Genomic DNA, 13631 nt, shown 5'->3' on the forward strand with positions numbered 1-13631 from the left:
CATTACAATTTCTACAGGTGAACTGCTGGAACTTGCAGCTTTTAGCAGTATGGCTACCCCCGCACCTCCAGCACTGGCTGAGATTGTTGTTCACAAAGGGGCTGTTACCAGGCATTCCTCTCTGATTGTCCCCTTGGTTGTTTCTCAGCACTCTGGTGGTGGGTGTCATTGTCCCATCACGGGACGCATTGTTCCTCTTGATGGCGTGAACTGCCGATCCTCATGCCATTGTCTCTGTTGCTGTCCCTCCCGAGAATCTGTTGCTGCCTGGGTGGTGTCGAATTGCCCTTGCCTGCCTGGGTGGTGTCGAATTTCCCTTGCCTGCCTGCGAGGTTCTGTATCACTTTGTCAATATTAACTCCGTGGTTCATCGCAACGTTAAAACCAGGGCTGCGTGCATAAATTATCTTGGTCTCCTCTTCCCCCACCAAGAAGGTCTGAGCTATCAAAGCTGCCCTTTCCAAAGTCAAGTCCTTGTCCTCAATAAGCTTCCTGAAAATACCTGCATGACGAATGCCTTCAATGAAAAAATCCCTTAACATCTCCCCCCTGCAGGCATCTGTGAACTTACAGAAGCTGGTCAAGCGCCTCAGGTCTGCAACGAACTCCGAGATGTTTTGCCCTTCTCGACGCCGGTGTGTGTAGAACCGGTGCCGGATCATATGTACGCTGCTCACCGGTTTCAGGTGTTCACTGATCAGCTGGCTGAGCTCTTCGAAGGACTTGTCGACCGGCTTGAGAGGTGCAAGCAGGTCTTTCATCAGCGCGTACGTTTTTGTCCCACAGCTTGTCAGTAGATGCACCGTCCGCTTGTCAGCCGCTTCCACTCCCAGCCAGTCCTTTGTGACAAAGGTCTGCTGGAGTCGCTCCACAAAACCGTCCCAGTCCTCACCCACACAGTAACGTTCCTCTGTGCTACCGGTGGTCATCCTTGTGGTTCAGTGATTCCTGTTTCTCGTCGCCAGATGTAGAGTTCTCAACTCTGGAACATCTTCACATGAGGCATATACTGCAGACAAGGTCACTCATGACCTGCACCTTTAAACCCCGGACCAAGGAGACTGAGCCTGCGTGGAACCTCCCTTTAAGGACCTGGCTGACCAGGTAAGGAGTGTCTCCCACAAGTTCACCCCCTGTGGTCAAGGTGTGTATTTCACAGTTGTATACAGTGTACAGTGTTGTTACATATTGGTAACAGTTATGTGAGGGTTACAAACATGACAGCAGGTACAGAAAGTAATCAAGAAGGCAAATGGATTGCTGGCCTTTATTGCAAGGGGGTAGAGTATAAAAGCAGAGAAGTCCTGCTACAACTGTACAGGGTATTGGTGAGGCCAAATCTGGAGTACTGCATGCAGTTTTGGTCTCCGTATTGATTTCAGACATGTGGGAGTTGACTTAAGAATGAGAGGTGATCTTATCGAAACATAAAATATAATGAGGGGGTCGACAAGATGGATGCAGAGAGTATATTTCCACTCATAGGGGAAACTAAAACTAGGGGTACAGTCTCAGAATAAGGGGCTGCCAATTTAAAACTGAGATGAGGAGAAATTTATTTTCTCAGAGAGTTGTAAATCTGTGGAATTCTCTGCCCCAGAGAACTGTGGAGGCTGGGTCATTGAATATATTTAAGGCAGAGATAGACAGATGTTTGAGCGATAAGGGAATAAAGGGTTCTGGGGAGCGACTAGGGAAGTGGAACTGAATCCATGATCAGATCAGCCATGATCTTATTAAATGGTGGAGCAGGCTCGAGGGGCCGAATGGCCTACTCCTGCTCCTATTTCATGTGTTCTTGTGCTTTCTCTGATCATGATCGGCATTCCATCGCTCAGATTCCGATCAGCAGCAAAGACGAACTGAGCAGATCCAGACTCTGGAGTAACTGGATTAATCGGGGTGGCAATAGCAACTCTTGGGTGTGTGCATGGGTGAGTGTGTGTACATAATTGTGAGAGTGCCAAGTGTGAGTGTGTGCAAGTGTGAATGTGAGTGCGTATTTGTATGCAAGGATTAGTTTCCATGTGTGTGTCTGCGTGTGTGAATCTGTGTCTCTGTTCTGTGCATGTTTGTCTCTGTACGTGTGTGCTTCTGTGTGTGTGTATGACTGTCTTTGCGAGTGTGTTTCTGTGTCTGTGAGTGTGTGTATGCTTGTATGTGTGCCTGTGGATATGTAACAGCTGGTGATTCCTCAATCACACAGAACTGTCACTTGCTCTTACTAACACAGTTATGACCAAAGTCTCCTGTATATATTAATTTGTAGTTGGAGAGGTATGAAAGTATCTGTACACTCACGGTCCAGTGATGGTTATGGCCCTCTCCACCACTCCACGTTCATTCTCTGCCACACACTGATGGTACATCCTGGGTTGCTGGAGACTGTGAGGAAACTCCAACCACAGCTCGTTGTTCTAATTTCTCCTGTTCATTGTGACACCTTGAGGTCGCCACGTTAGGTTAGAAGCTGGGAAGCTCTCCACAGGGCAGAATATCACTTCAGAATTCCCTTGTTATACTGATCGCTGAATTTTTAATCGTTGCAAGAGAAGTAATGGAGAGATTGCGTGGTGCATCTAAAAACAAATAAAGATCAGTTGACTTACACTGGCTGTGAAGCAATTTGAGAAATGATGTGGTGAAAGGTGATCATCACAAAGCATGCAATTCAGGTCAACACATTAGTGTAGTACTGTCGGAGCGGCAGTACTGAGGGAGCACTGCATTGTAGGAGGGGCAGTACTGAGGGAGCACTGCATTGTCGGAGGGGCAGTAAAGAGGGAGCACTGCAATATTGGAGGGGCAGTACTGAAGGAGCACTGCATTGTAGGAGGGGCAGTAAAGAGGGAGCACTGCAATATTGGAGGGGCAGTACTGAAGGAGCACTGCATTGTAGGAGGGGCAGTACAGAGTTAGCACTGCATTATTGGAGCGGCAGTACTGCAGGAGTGTAGCACTGTCGGAGGGGAAGTACTGAGGGAGCACTGTAATATCGGAGGGGCAGTACTAGGGGAACACCGCATGAGAGGTTAAACCGAGGCCCCATCTGCCCTCTCAGGTACATGTTACAGATCCCATGACACTATTCAAAGAAGAGTTCTGTCCGGTGTCCTGGCGAATATTTTTCAGTAAAAAGACAAGATGATCTGGTCACAACCACATTGCTGTATGTGGGATGTCGCTGTGCACAAAGTAGACTATAACGGGTAATGTAGAATAAAGGATGCCATACTTACATTGCACAGTTCGTGCGATGGTCGGCTCCAATGAAAGAGATGGATAACTGACTCTGCAGGTGAGAGTTTGCTCATAGTGTTTCAGTGATGGGATCAGGTTCAGAACAGAAATATATGTCAGAGTGATGCCATGATGACTTACACTGTTTGAGACTAACCTGGGTATGTCAGCAGCAGTGACCCAGGTTACGACAAGTGTAGGGGAGGACGAAAACCCCCTCATTTTACCCAGAAGGAAAAGGGCTGTGGGATCTGTCTGTGCTGCAATGTGAAATTGAAACCGAGACGGTTTGACCTTGGCAGAGCAGTGATTGGACGGGGGAGGACACCGGAGGGCCAATGGTGGGACAGAGTCAGCCCGAAGCATGGGGCTTTCAAGCCAATGGGAGAGTACTTGCTCGAAAACTGTGGGACTGACTCATCGCCATTATCGGGCTATTGTCTTCCCCATGTTTACACTATGGAAGGAAATTATGCAAACCTTCAGAAAACTAGGGAACCCAAAACAAACCAAGGGCCTACACAATGGCTACAGGAGCCAACACAATCAACACCCACTCAAACCTTGAGTAGGTTAACATCAGTGGAAAAAACCCGCAATAATCTAAAACTGCTGCATTTTTCAAAATCACAAAGCCCACCAATGGGAAGGATCGATTTCAGCAGGAGAGGCGGACTGGATAATCTGGCTATAAAAAGGGGTTTCTGACGCATTGTGTGTGGTTCCCTGCTCTCGTGATGCAACAACCAGCAAGTCTCTCGACACTGAAGGAAAACCAGTGTCCGAAGACACTGAAGATAGAAGAAACAAACCACCAGACTGCAGAAGGCACAGTAGTGAGTATAATCTCTGGTCCTCGGAACTCCCAACTCAGTTAGGCCAGGAAAGGTGGGAGGTTGGGCATTGTACTGCTAAACTTGTGTAAAGATTTTCGTTGTCTCCGTTTAGTGGGATTTAGGGGGATTGTTTTGTTGGTGTGTTGCTGTTTGTTGAGATACACCTTGTCAAATAAATTAGAAGCCTTAATTCCTCTTGGAATCACCTTGTCTCAGTTCTTTTGTATTACATCTCCTGATCGTGGATCTTATGTCAGAACAGTGTAAGGGAAGCTGGGAGCGCCTCGAAAACGCTCAACTGCAGCAAGGGAACCGGCAGTTGGAGGAGACCTTTCGAAATAGCCGGGACTACCTTCAGTGTCAGGTCACTGAGGCCAAGGGTAGTGAGGGGTCCCTCCGGGAACAGAACTCTCGGTACACCCAGAAAATTTGGGAACTAGAGAATAAATTAAAAGACGTACAGGCAGCCTATAAAGTGGCCAGTAGCAGTGAGTTTGCAAATCAAGGTCCCTGTCAGGAGAGGATTAAAACTCTCACCCACGCTCTATCCCAGGCAAAGGAGATGGTCGCCCTGATGGGACCTGGAGGATCCACAGGGGACAAAGGAGAGTATTGGGGGTTGGAGGAGAATCCAAAGGCAAGAGACGCCCGACCACCTCCTGAGGCACCGGTGGTTTGTCCGGTGGGGTACCAGGAGGAGCGGGGCACGCAGGTAGTAGCATACCCAGGGCTGGGGGCAGGACCAATGTGTCCCGCTCGGCAGCAGGGATGTGAGGCTCCCGCCGAGGGTCTGTTAAGGGCTGGATCAGGCGACCAGGCACTGTCTGCTGCACCGGATATGGGGGGACAGCCGGAGGTAGAGGGACCAGCGCAGAAAGATCCTGAACCAAGGCAGATGTGCCCGGTCAGGCAGCGCAAGTACGATCCTCCGCAGGGAGGTGGCCAAGGTCAGGGAGCACTGGAGAGCGACTTTATTATTCCCCATGGAGTTCAATCACTCAGGGCCATGGTGGCCCATCTGGCCAAACTCACTTGCAGCGGGGACCCGTCTATCCACTTCATGGAGGTGATGAAGGCAGGGGAAATTAATGGATGCGACGAGGAAGCTGCTGCTCTTCTCTCTGGACAGCAAATTGTACCAGGCCCTACCGGCAGAATGCCGGAGGGGGCAGCGGACATTTACTGAGGTCCAGAGGGCCGTCCTTGAGGTTATGGGCTTCGATGACGGGTCGAAAGGACAAGGCAGCTCGCAGGGGAAACCCCGCAGGCGTTTGCGGACAGGCTGTGGGTGGTATACCACGCAGCCTGTGGGGAGCTCCTCGACCGGGCGAATCTTTCCACGGTACAGACTGGCCGCTGGCTGAGGATGCTGGTGGCTAACTGCTTGCCCCGGCTCAAGGCCAGGGCAGAACTGTGGTTCGATTCCCGGGACCCCAACCTCACCGAGGAAGCAGTGGTCATGCAACTGGCACTGGTCAAACGGAATGGAGGAGGGGAGGAGGAGAAAACCTCCAAAGGTCGGGTAAATGAAGTAAAACCCAACTAGATCCCCAAAAGGGAATGGCACCAGGAGGGTGGCTGCTCGTCTGATAAGGAGGGAGTGTGCTACGGGTGCGGGAACGCTGGGCATTTTAAAAGGGATTGCAGGAGCCCAGTACAGAGATATGGGGGGAGAAGTCCTTCACAAGCCGCCCAGAGTGGGGGAAGTGGAGGGAGCACCTCACCATCCCTTGATGAGATAGTAGTTGCAGTGAGGACAGCGCTGGAGGGGACTGGGAAGGTAGCCACAGCAACAGGCAGGGAAGCACCAGCAACCCTGCCAGTGCAGAGGCCGTGACTGGCCCAGACCCAGCCTGCATACCTGTGCCCACTAGAATACGACCCCTGGGGACGACCCTGGGTCAAGGGTGTATTGGGTACTTACCTTTTGGACACTGGTGTTTCCAGCACGATAGTCCATTCGGAGGACCCCGCAACCTCACCTCTATCAATCGGGGTGCCGTATCAACTAGTTGGGTTCACAGGAAATGAGAAGGCTGGGTTTTTTTCAGTCCCGCTCGGAGTTCATTTAGGAGCACTCCAAACACAATGGAAGTGCGTCCTGATGAACTGGGAGCAAGTGGGAAAAGGGATCTTTGGGGCTGATTTTATCATCGCTCGCCAGATCCTAGTAGACTTGAGAAATCACTGTCTATGGGGCACAGTGGGCACGGGAGCAGAGGGAGAAGTCATGGTTATTGATAAGAAACAGGGAAAACGGACTCCGTGCACAATGAAGCCAAAAGGGGGTTACGACCTGGAGGTTCTGGTCGGTAACACCCCGGCCGAGTACTGGGCCTGTGTGCAAGCAAATATTGCAGCATTTGCCACCCACAAACACGATTGTGGGAGAGTCACAGGAGTGGAGGTTAGAATAGATGGGGATCCCATGTCCCGCCCGCAAAAGCAGTATGGCTTTCCCTGAGAGGCAGAAGCAGACTTGGAGACAGCTTTAAGCTCGCTTGTCGAGCAGGGTGTTTTGAGACCCATAGCCACTCATGTCAACTCCCCGCTTTGGCCGGTTAGGAAACCGGACAATTCTTGGAGGGCTACGGTGGATTATAGGGTGCTCAATAAAAACATCCCAGCTTGTGCTCCCACAGTAGCGGTGGTTGCGGATCTGATAGGGGAAATCCCTACATCCACAACCACGTTCACAGCGTTGGACATATCCAACGGGTTCTGGTCTATCCCTGTACGGAGGGAAGACCAGTACAAGTTTGCCTTCACCTTCTGGGAACAGCAGTATACATGGAGCTGCCTCCCACAGGGCTTTCATAATAGTCTCAGCATCTTTCACCAATGCATGGCGAACTGTTTAAAAGGCTTCAGCCAACCACACCAGCTGGTCCAGTATGTGGACGACCTGTTGTTGTTCAGACAGCAGTGAGGAACACGTTCCACTGCTGGCCAAACTGCTGGTCTTACTGAAGGAAGGGGGTTTTAAAGTTAACCCCAAGAAAGCCCAGATAGGTTTAGGAGAATTAAAATTCCTGGGCCTGACGATAAGGGCAGGAGAAAGGGCCATTGATAAAGCTAGAAGAAAGGCAGTGCAGGAACTCCCTGTCCCTAGGGATGTGTCGGGGGTAAGGTCTTTCCTGGGAATCACTGGCTACTGCAGGGACTTCATCGAGATCGATGCAGCCACGGCCACCCCTCTGCTCAGACTCCGACATGAGGGGGTCGAGTGGGAATGGGACGAGGGCTGTGAGGCAGCATTTGTCCGTCTTAAGAGAGACTTGCAGGTAGCACCAGCCCTGGGGCAATTGATGGGGAGGGGGGGGGGGAGGTGGTAGCCAGTGGCGACAGCTTAAGTGCAGTGTTGCTCCAGGGGTGAAACGGTCAGCTGAGACCAGTGGTGTACTCCTCCAGGGTCCTCACGGAGGTAGAAAAGAGATACTCCAATTGTGAGAGGCACTTGCTTGCCACTCACTGGGCAGTAATGAGAGCTCAGATCTTCACCGGAGTATCCCCCATTACACTCCTCACCCATCATACCCCGACGCAGACGCTGTTGGACGGGAGGATTAAGGATGGGACAGTGAGCAGTGCTAGAATCACTCGCTGGACCCTCCTCCTCTCTCAAATGACTTTAAAGGTCAAGGGCCTCTGCGAGCCCAGGCTCGCAGCAAATTTAATCTATCCAGGGCAGCCGCATAGATGGTCTGTAGAGTGGGTATGGGACATCAACTTTGGATTTCGGGCAGGGATACACCCCACAGGCCGCGAGATCTATGTTGATGGCTCCAGTTCGGTGTCCGCGGGTACAAGACTTGCGGGCTGCGTAGTTTGGGATCCCAAGGCAGGGATTGCGTTGGCTCTTAACCTCCCATGCACCCTGAGCGTCCAGCAGGCGGAACTCTCGGCGGTGATGTATGTGGTCACACACCCCGAGGAATTCCCTACCCCAAACATGATTTGCTCGGACAGTATGTTCACTTGCAATTCGTGTAGAGTATCTGGCGATTTGGTCACGCCGGGGTTACACCTCTGCAGATGGGAAGCCCCTTGTGACCAAACCCCTGCTAGAAAAGATCGTGGCTGCAGTGGGAGAAACCGGGGATGTATATATCCATAAGTTAAAGGCCCACTCCAAAACTGAGCCATGGGAGGAAGGTAACCAGCAGGCAGACCTGCTGGCAAGGGAAGGTGCTCGTCCAGGGTCGCCAATGGGACCCATACGAGGCAGGCAGGATAGCAGCAGCAAGAAGCAAGACAGGGACACAAGGGAGCGTAGGGGTGGCTGCGGCCCTGGACCTTAAAGTAGTCCAGATGCAGGATCCGGACCTGAAGGCTGCCTTGGCTGCTATCAAAAATGGGGAAAGGCTGAGGGCCTATACAGTGCTGCAGATATTGCTGTGTGGGAAGGCATGTTGTTTAAAGGGGACAAATGGGTAGTGCCGCCACAACACTGGAGGGAATTCCTTCAGCTGGCCCATGAGGGTCCAGGTGCAGGACACCCCGGGCCGGAATCTACCTGGCAACGGGTAGAAAAGGCAGGGTGGTGGCCAGGCCTCCGGGAAGACGTCCGCGACTTCTGTGCGGGCTGTCTGGTTTGCGCTGCAAACAACCCAGACCCTCAGAAAAGGAAGGTGTCTATGGGACACGTCAGGCGGGTAGAGGGACCATGGCAATCGATCCAGATCGACTACATCGGACCCCTACCGGCTGTCCAGGGAGGCTATAAATACTGCCTCATCCTGGTGGATGTGTTTTCCAAGTGGGTGGAAGCCTTCCCTTGCCGAACAGCTACCGCAGTGGGGACTGCAAAAATCCTGGTGAGGGAGGTGTTCTCTCGGTGGGGTCTACCTCAAGTCATGGAGTCCGATTGGGAGGTGGGCGACCAGGTGATGGTGAGAAGCTTCGCCCGGGTCGGGGTATTTGAACCACTATATATGGGACCATACAGCATAGTCGACAAGGCTAGCCCTATGGTCTATGCGGTTGAATTGCCTTGCCGGGTGAAGTGGTCTCCGGCCAAGTGTTGCAGGCCACCCTAAAGGTGCTGGGAATAAGAGCCAAATGGCATGTCGCCTACAACCCTCAGTCCTCAGGCCCCGTAGAACGCCTGAACCGGACCCTAAAGGAAAGGCTGCGCAAGGAGACAGGACACTCACCGAACAAGTGGGTGGAGGTCTTACCGTTGGTCCTCATGGGAATCCGGGCCAGTCAGTCAAAGAGCACAGGGTACTCACCCCATGAGCTGATGACTGGCCGGATCATGAGAACCCCAGTGCATGTGTTGGCGCCGGTTCTCACCGAATGGCAGCTTTGAGAGGTGAACCGGGACCACTTCGTCAGGAATCTGTTTGAACAGCTTCAACAGATTCACTGGCAGGCGGTCAACAACATGGGTAAACAGCACCGTGCCAATCGGCTGCTGTTGGAACCCCGCAGATTGGAAGGTGGGCGACCAGGTGATGGTGAGAAGCTTCGCCCGGGTTGGGGTATTTGAACCACTGTATATGGGACCATACAGCATAGTCGACAAGGCTAGCCCAATGGTCGATGCGGTTGAATTGCCTCGCCGGGTGAAGTGGTATCACTTTAATCAGTGGAAATTGTTTGACCCCAAAAGAGGTAAAAAACAAGGGGACGAGCAAGGGAAGGGAATCAGGCACTGGGGGAAGAATAGGCCCCGTTGGATTTGGAGACTCCAGAGGAGGCAGCGGGCCCCGAAGCTCTACAGCCAGGGATGGTTCACTGCTCCAGTAAGGCTATCCCACCACTGGGAAGAGGTTCCCAGCCCACTAACAGAAGTTGGGAGAAAGGCTCTACCATTAGCAAGGTCCAAGGGGAAGCTGAACCTCCCATGGTGGATCAGCTGGGGCTAGCCCAAGAGGTGGAGGAGATAGCATTGCAGCCCATAACGGGCTCTGCACCGACAGTAAGGAGGAGTGACAGAGTGCCACAGCCCAGGGCGCCATGGTTCCCTGTTTACTTAGCTGCCCGCCCCAGACCGAGAAGGCGAAAGACAACAGGGAGGGTGCACTGTTGCGCTAGCAAGGGTCTTCCACCGATTATCCGGGGCTCGGGAGGGCAGCACAAGACTCATTAAGGGGGACTATACGAGCCCCTCAGCGGAGGGCATCCTGGTCCCCAGGGTACGGTCAGCCGAGTGGTCGACGACGCCTGTACAGTGACAGGATGTAGCCTGGCCACCCGGGGATGGGTGGCGGCTATATATTTTCCCTTCCTGTTTTGTTACTTTGTGTTGTGTGCATATTTGTTTAGGTAAGGCAGTGACGGTTGGGTACAGCATTTTTGTGTTGGAACATGTTACGCGGGCCGAGCGTGGAGAGGTCTCTCAAGGCAAGGCCATGTTCTTCTTGCCTTTCAGATGTCAACACCTCCCTACTGGACGTTAGTGATGCTGGTATCGCTAAGGATCTGCAGCGGGCACCGAGGGGACACCGAGGACTCCTGGTTTTCGAATGCTCCAGGGGCAGAGCGCCGACAATGACCACAGGAAAAAGGACTCCGGTGGCGGATGGCCGGGTCACCTACTTCCAAGAGGGGAGATGGCCTGGGTGGTTGGGATCGAACTCCACCAAGTACTCCAACCATAAGGACTTTACCTATGGAGAGGCCTCCATCCCCTGCCCAGAGATCACTGTGGCCACTTCCAGAATGAGAGTGACAGAAGGCAGGAAGGTATGCCTAACTTGCCAAGGGGACATACCTCTGGGACGGTGGTGGTGGCTCAGAAAGCTCAAGAGGGACGTGGGAGACCGACACTCGGACTGGGAACGTTTGGATAATGATACCTACCGAATCATCAGTGGGTCATCTGGCGGGGTCACGGTGTGCTGGGAGAAATGGTGGGCGTACGACCAAGGGATTTATTTGTGTATGTGGGGATCCACTCGCGTGTGTTCAGAGGGGGTCTCCATTGCTTTCTATAGGTGGTGGTAGGGTGTCGGGAATGGGGTGGTATGGGATCGCAGCGGGGAGGCGTGTGTGACCCCCAATCCCCGGGTACCAGTAAACGCCACCGAACTTGTGGTTCGGGAAAGAAAACCCCCACCCACGGCCAAGCCCACCGTCCCACACGGGTGCCCGATAACAACCAGGGAGCCGGGGAATGGTTTAGTGTTGGTCCCGACCGAGAAACTACTTTATCAGGGGGTACACTATGCGGTGGCATCAGTGGTGCTAAATCTGACAGAAGTCAGCCTACCTACGTGGTGTCCCCGGGAAACCGAGCTGTTATACCAGGCTCTGCTGCGGAAGATGTTCCGGAAGTTCTATGAACTGGACTTCGGGGATGTCAAAGTGACAGACTTGTATAAACAGTGGGATAGGGCTGAACCGGGCAGGCAGAGGCGTGGCACTTTAAATGACATTTTCACGGGGTTTAACACCGGGGCGTCCACCATAGACAGTTTGGATAACGTGCAGCTGGCCCTCCAGATAAATGGGCTAAAGAATCAGCTGCGCAAAATCCTGGGGGACGAGAATACCGTAGTGGGATCCGCGCTCCACGAAGAGGTGGCAATGACAGTTCACTTAAAGGAGATTATCTCTCAATTGGAGGCACAGGCCAGGGGTATAAAAGCCTTGATTCGGGAGGATAGTAACGCCTCCGATCAAGCCGCCCAAAATGAGGTGTGCGTGTTCTATGGGGCCTGGTTGCTGGGAGAGTAACCTCAAGGATCTGAGACAGGGACAGGTCCCCTCCTGGATCAGCAACCAGCACTTAGCAGCACTGCACCCTTATAATGTTTTGAGTCCTTGCCAACTTCGTGTAGCGTCGGAAGCCTACCCGGTACCGGTGGACTGTGGAAAGTCAAACCATACCATCTTGGGTGTGGTGGTCAGGATGCCCATGATGGAGGCGTCCCCACGACCAGCACCCCTGTACCGAGTGGAGGATGTGGGAGTCATTCGTGGAGGGGTGCATGTTCGATTCCAAGAGATCTCACCTTATGTCACAATGTGGGAACACACTGTGACAGGTACAGACCTCTCGGGTTGTCGGAGCAGGGGAGCACAGGTAATCCTGTGCCCCCAGCACTTGAACGCTTTTGCAAGGCCACAATGAGGGTTCAGCACTGCTGGGGCAGAGCCTATCAATTGCAAAATGGATGTAATGGCCCCTAACCACATGCCTCCACAGGTAGCATATGTAGGTGGTGGGACATATTGTGTCACCACAAGTGCCCAACGGTATGAACACGGACTGGGAAGATGGTGTCCAATACCGTACAGCAGCTTTTGCTTCAAACCCAGGGCAGAGGTTCAAGTGGCACACACCAGAATCACACCCATCCCTGAACCTTCCACGATTCACCTCACGGTACAAAACAACCTCAGCCACCTACAACAATATGTCGCCCATTTTGGCTATCCCATTGCCCCACTACCTGAGAAACTTACAGCCCTCCTCCAGGCAGTGGATTTGTCTCAAAAACATTTTTACACCATGGAGCAGAAAACTGAAATTCTAGCAGGGGAGATTGCCCAGATTAAACCCCCAGCATGGTGGGATTTGGGGATACGGGCAGACATACCTGCGTGGATCCGGGTGGGATCGAATGCCTTAGTAATCGGCCAACTCCTGATTGTAGCTTATCTGCTAGTTACAAGCTGTAAGCTCAGGAGAAAAGGAAAAAGAAAGCAGTTCCTCAGGCTACTGCACAGACAGGAGAGCCGTTGCTAAACACTCAAGGCGTGTAAACAAAGCTTGACCGCGACACTTATGCGGTTTTGTTATTCCCAGGGATGACTGTGTTTTCATACATGGCCACTGGGGAGTTTGTAGGGCAGGTTTCTTTGTTTTATGGTTAAGACTGAAATGAGTCTCAATTTACAATTACTGCTGCAACTTTAAGTACATATATGTATATTGCGGTCGTATATTGTAACCTGTTGGATTCTGTGTTTTGTACCGCGTTAAAAGGAATTACGATATATATCGGCGGGATCAGTTTAGAGTTAAACTGGGGAAAGTTGGGCAATTTGGGACACCTGGGGTTTTCTCACCACCCTGAACTTTGACACACTCGAGTGGTGTCTGACTGTATCAGATGGGGGATTATGTAGGGGAGGACGAAACCCCCCTCATTTTACCCAGAAGGAAAAGGGCTGTGGGATCTGTCTGTGCTGCAATGTGAAATTGAAACTGAGACGGTCTGACCTTGGCAGAGCAGTGATTGGACGGGGGAGGACACCGGAGGGCCAATGGTGGGACAGAGTCAGCCCGAAGCATGGGGCTTTCAAGGCAATGGGAGAGCACTTGCTCGAAAACTGTGGGACTGACTCATCGCCATTATCGGGCTATTGTCTTCCCCATGTTTACACTATGGAAGGAAATTATGCAGACCTTCAGAAAACTAGGGAACCCAAAACAAACCAAGGGCCTACACAATGGCTACAGGAAGCCAACACAATCAACACCCACTCAAACCTTGAGTAGGTTATCAGTGGAAAAAACCCGCAATAATCTAAAACTGCTCCATTTTTCAAAATCACAAAGCCCACCAATGGGAAGGATCGATTTCAGCAGGAGAGGCG

At 52.2% G+C, this 13631-nt stretch overlaps 1 long non-coding RNA gene across 2 annotated transcripts in view; it reads right to left on the minus strand.

Moving 5' to 3' along the window:
* Positions 1–2338: 2338 nt before the first annotated feature.
* Positions 2339–13631, minus strand: part of LOC139234958 (uncharacterized) — a 31313-nt gene continuing 20020 nt past the window's right edge. For both annotated transcript variants that reach the window (XR_011588372.1, XR_011588373.1), the window contains one exon: positions 2339–2579. This is a non-coding gene — a long non-coding RNA (uncharacterized lncRNA). The remainder of the gene's footprint in view (positions 2580–13631) is intronic.

Source organism: Pristiophorus japonicus, chromosome 22 (genome assembly GCF_044704955.1).
Source record: "Pristiophorus japonicus isolate sPriJap1 chromosome 22, sPriJap1.hap1, whole genome shotgun sequence".
Classification (NCBI taxonomy): domain Eukaryota; kingdom Metazoa; phylum Chordata; class Chondrichthyes; family Pristiophoridae; genus Pristiophorus; species Pristiophorus japonicus.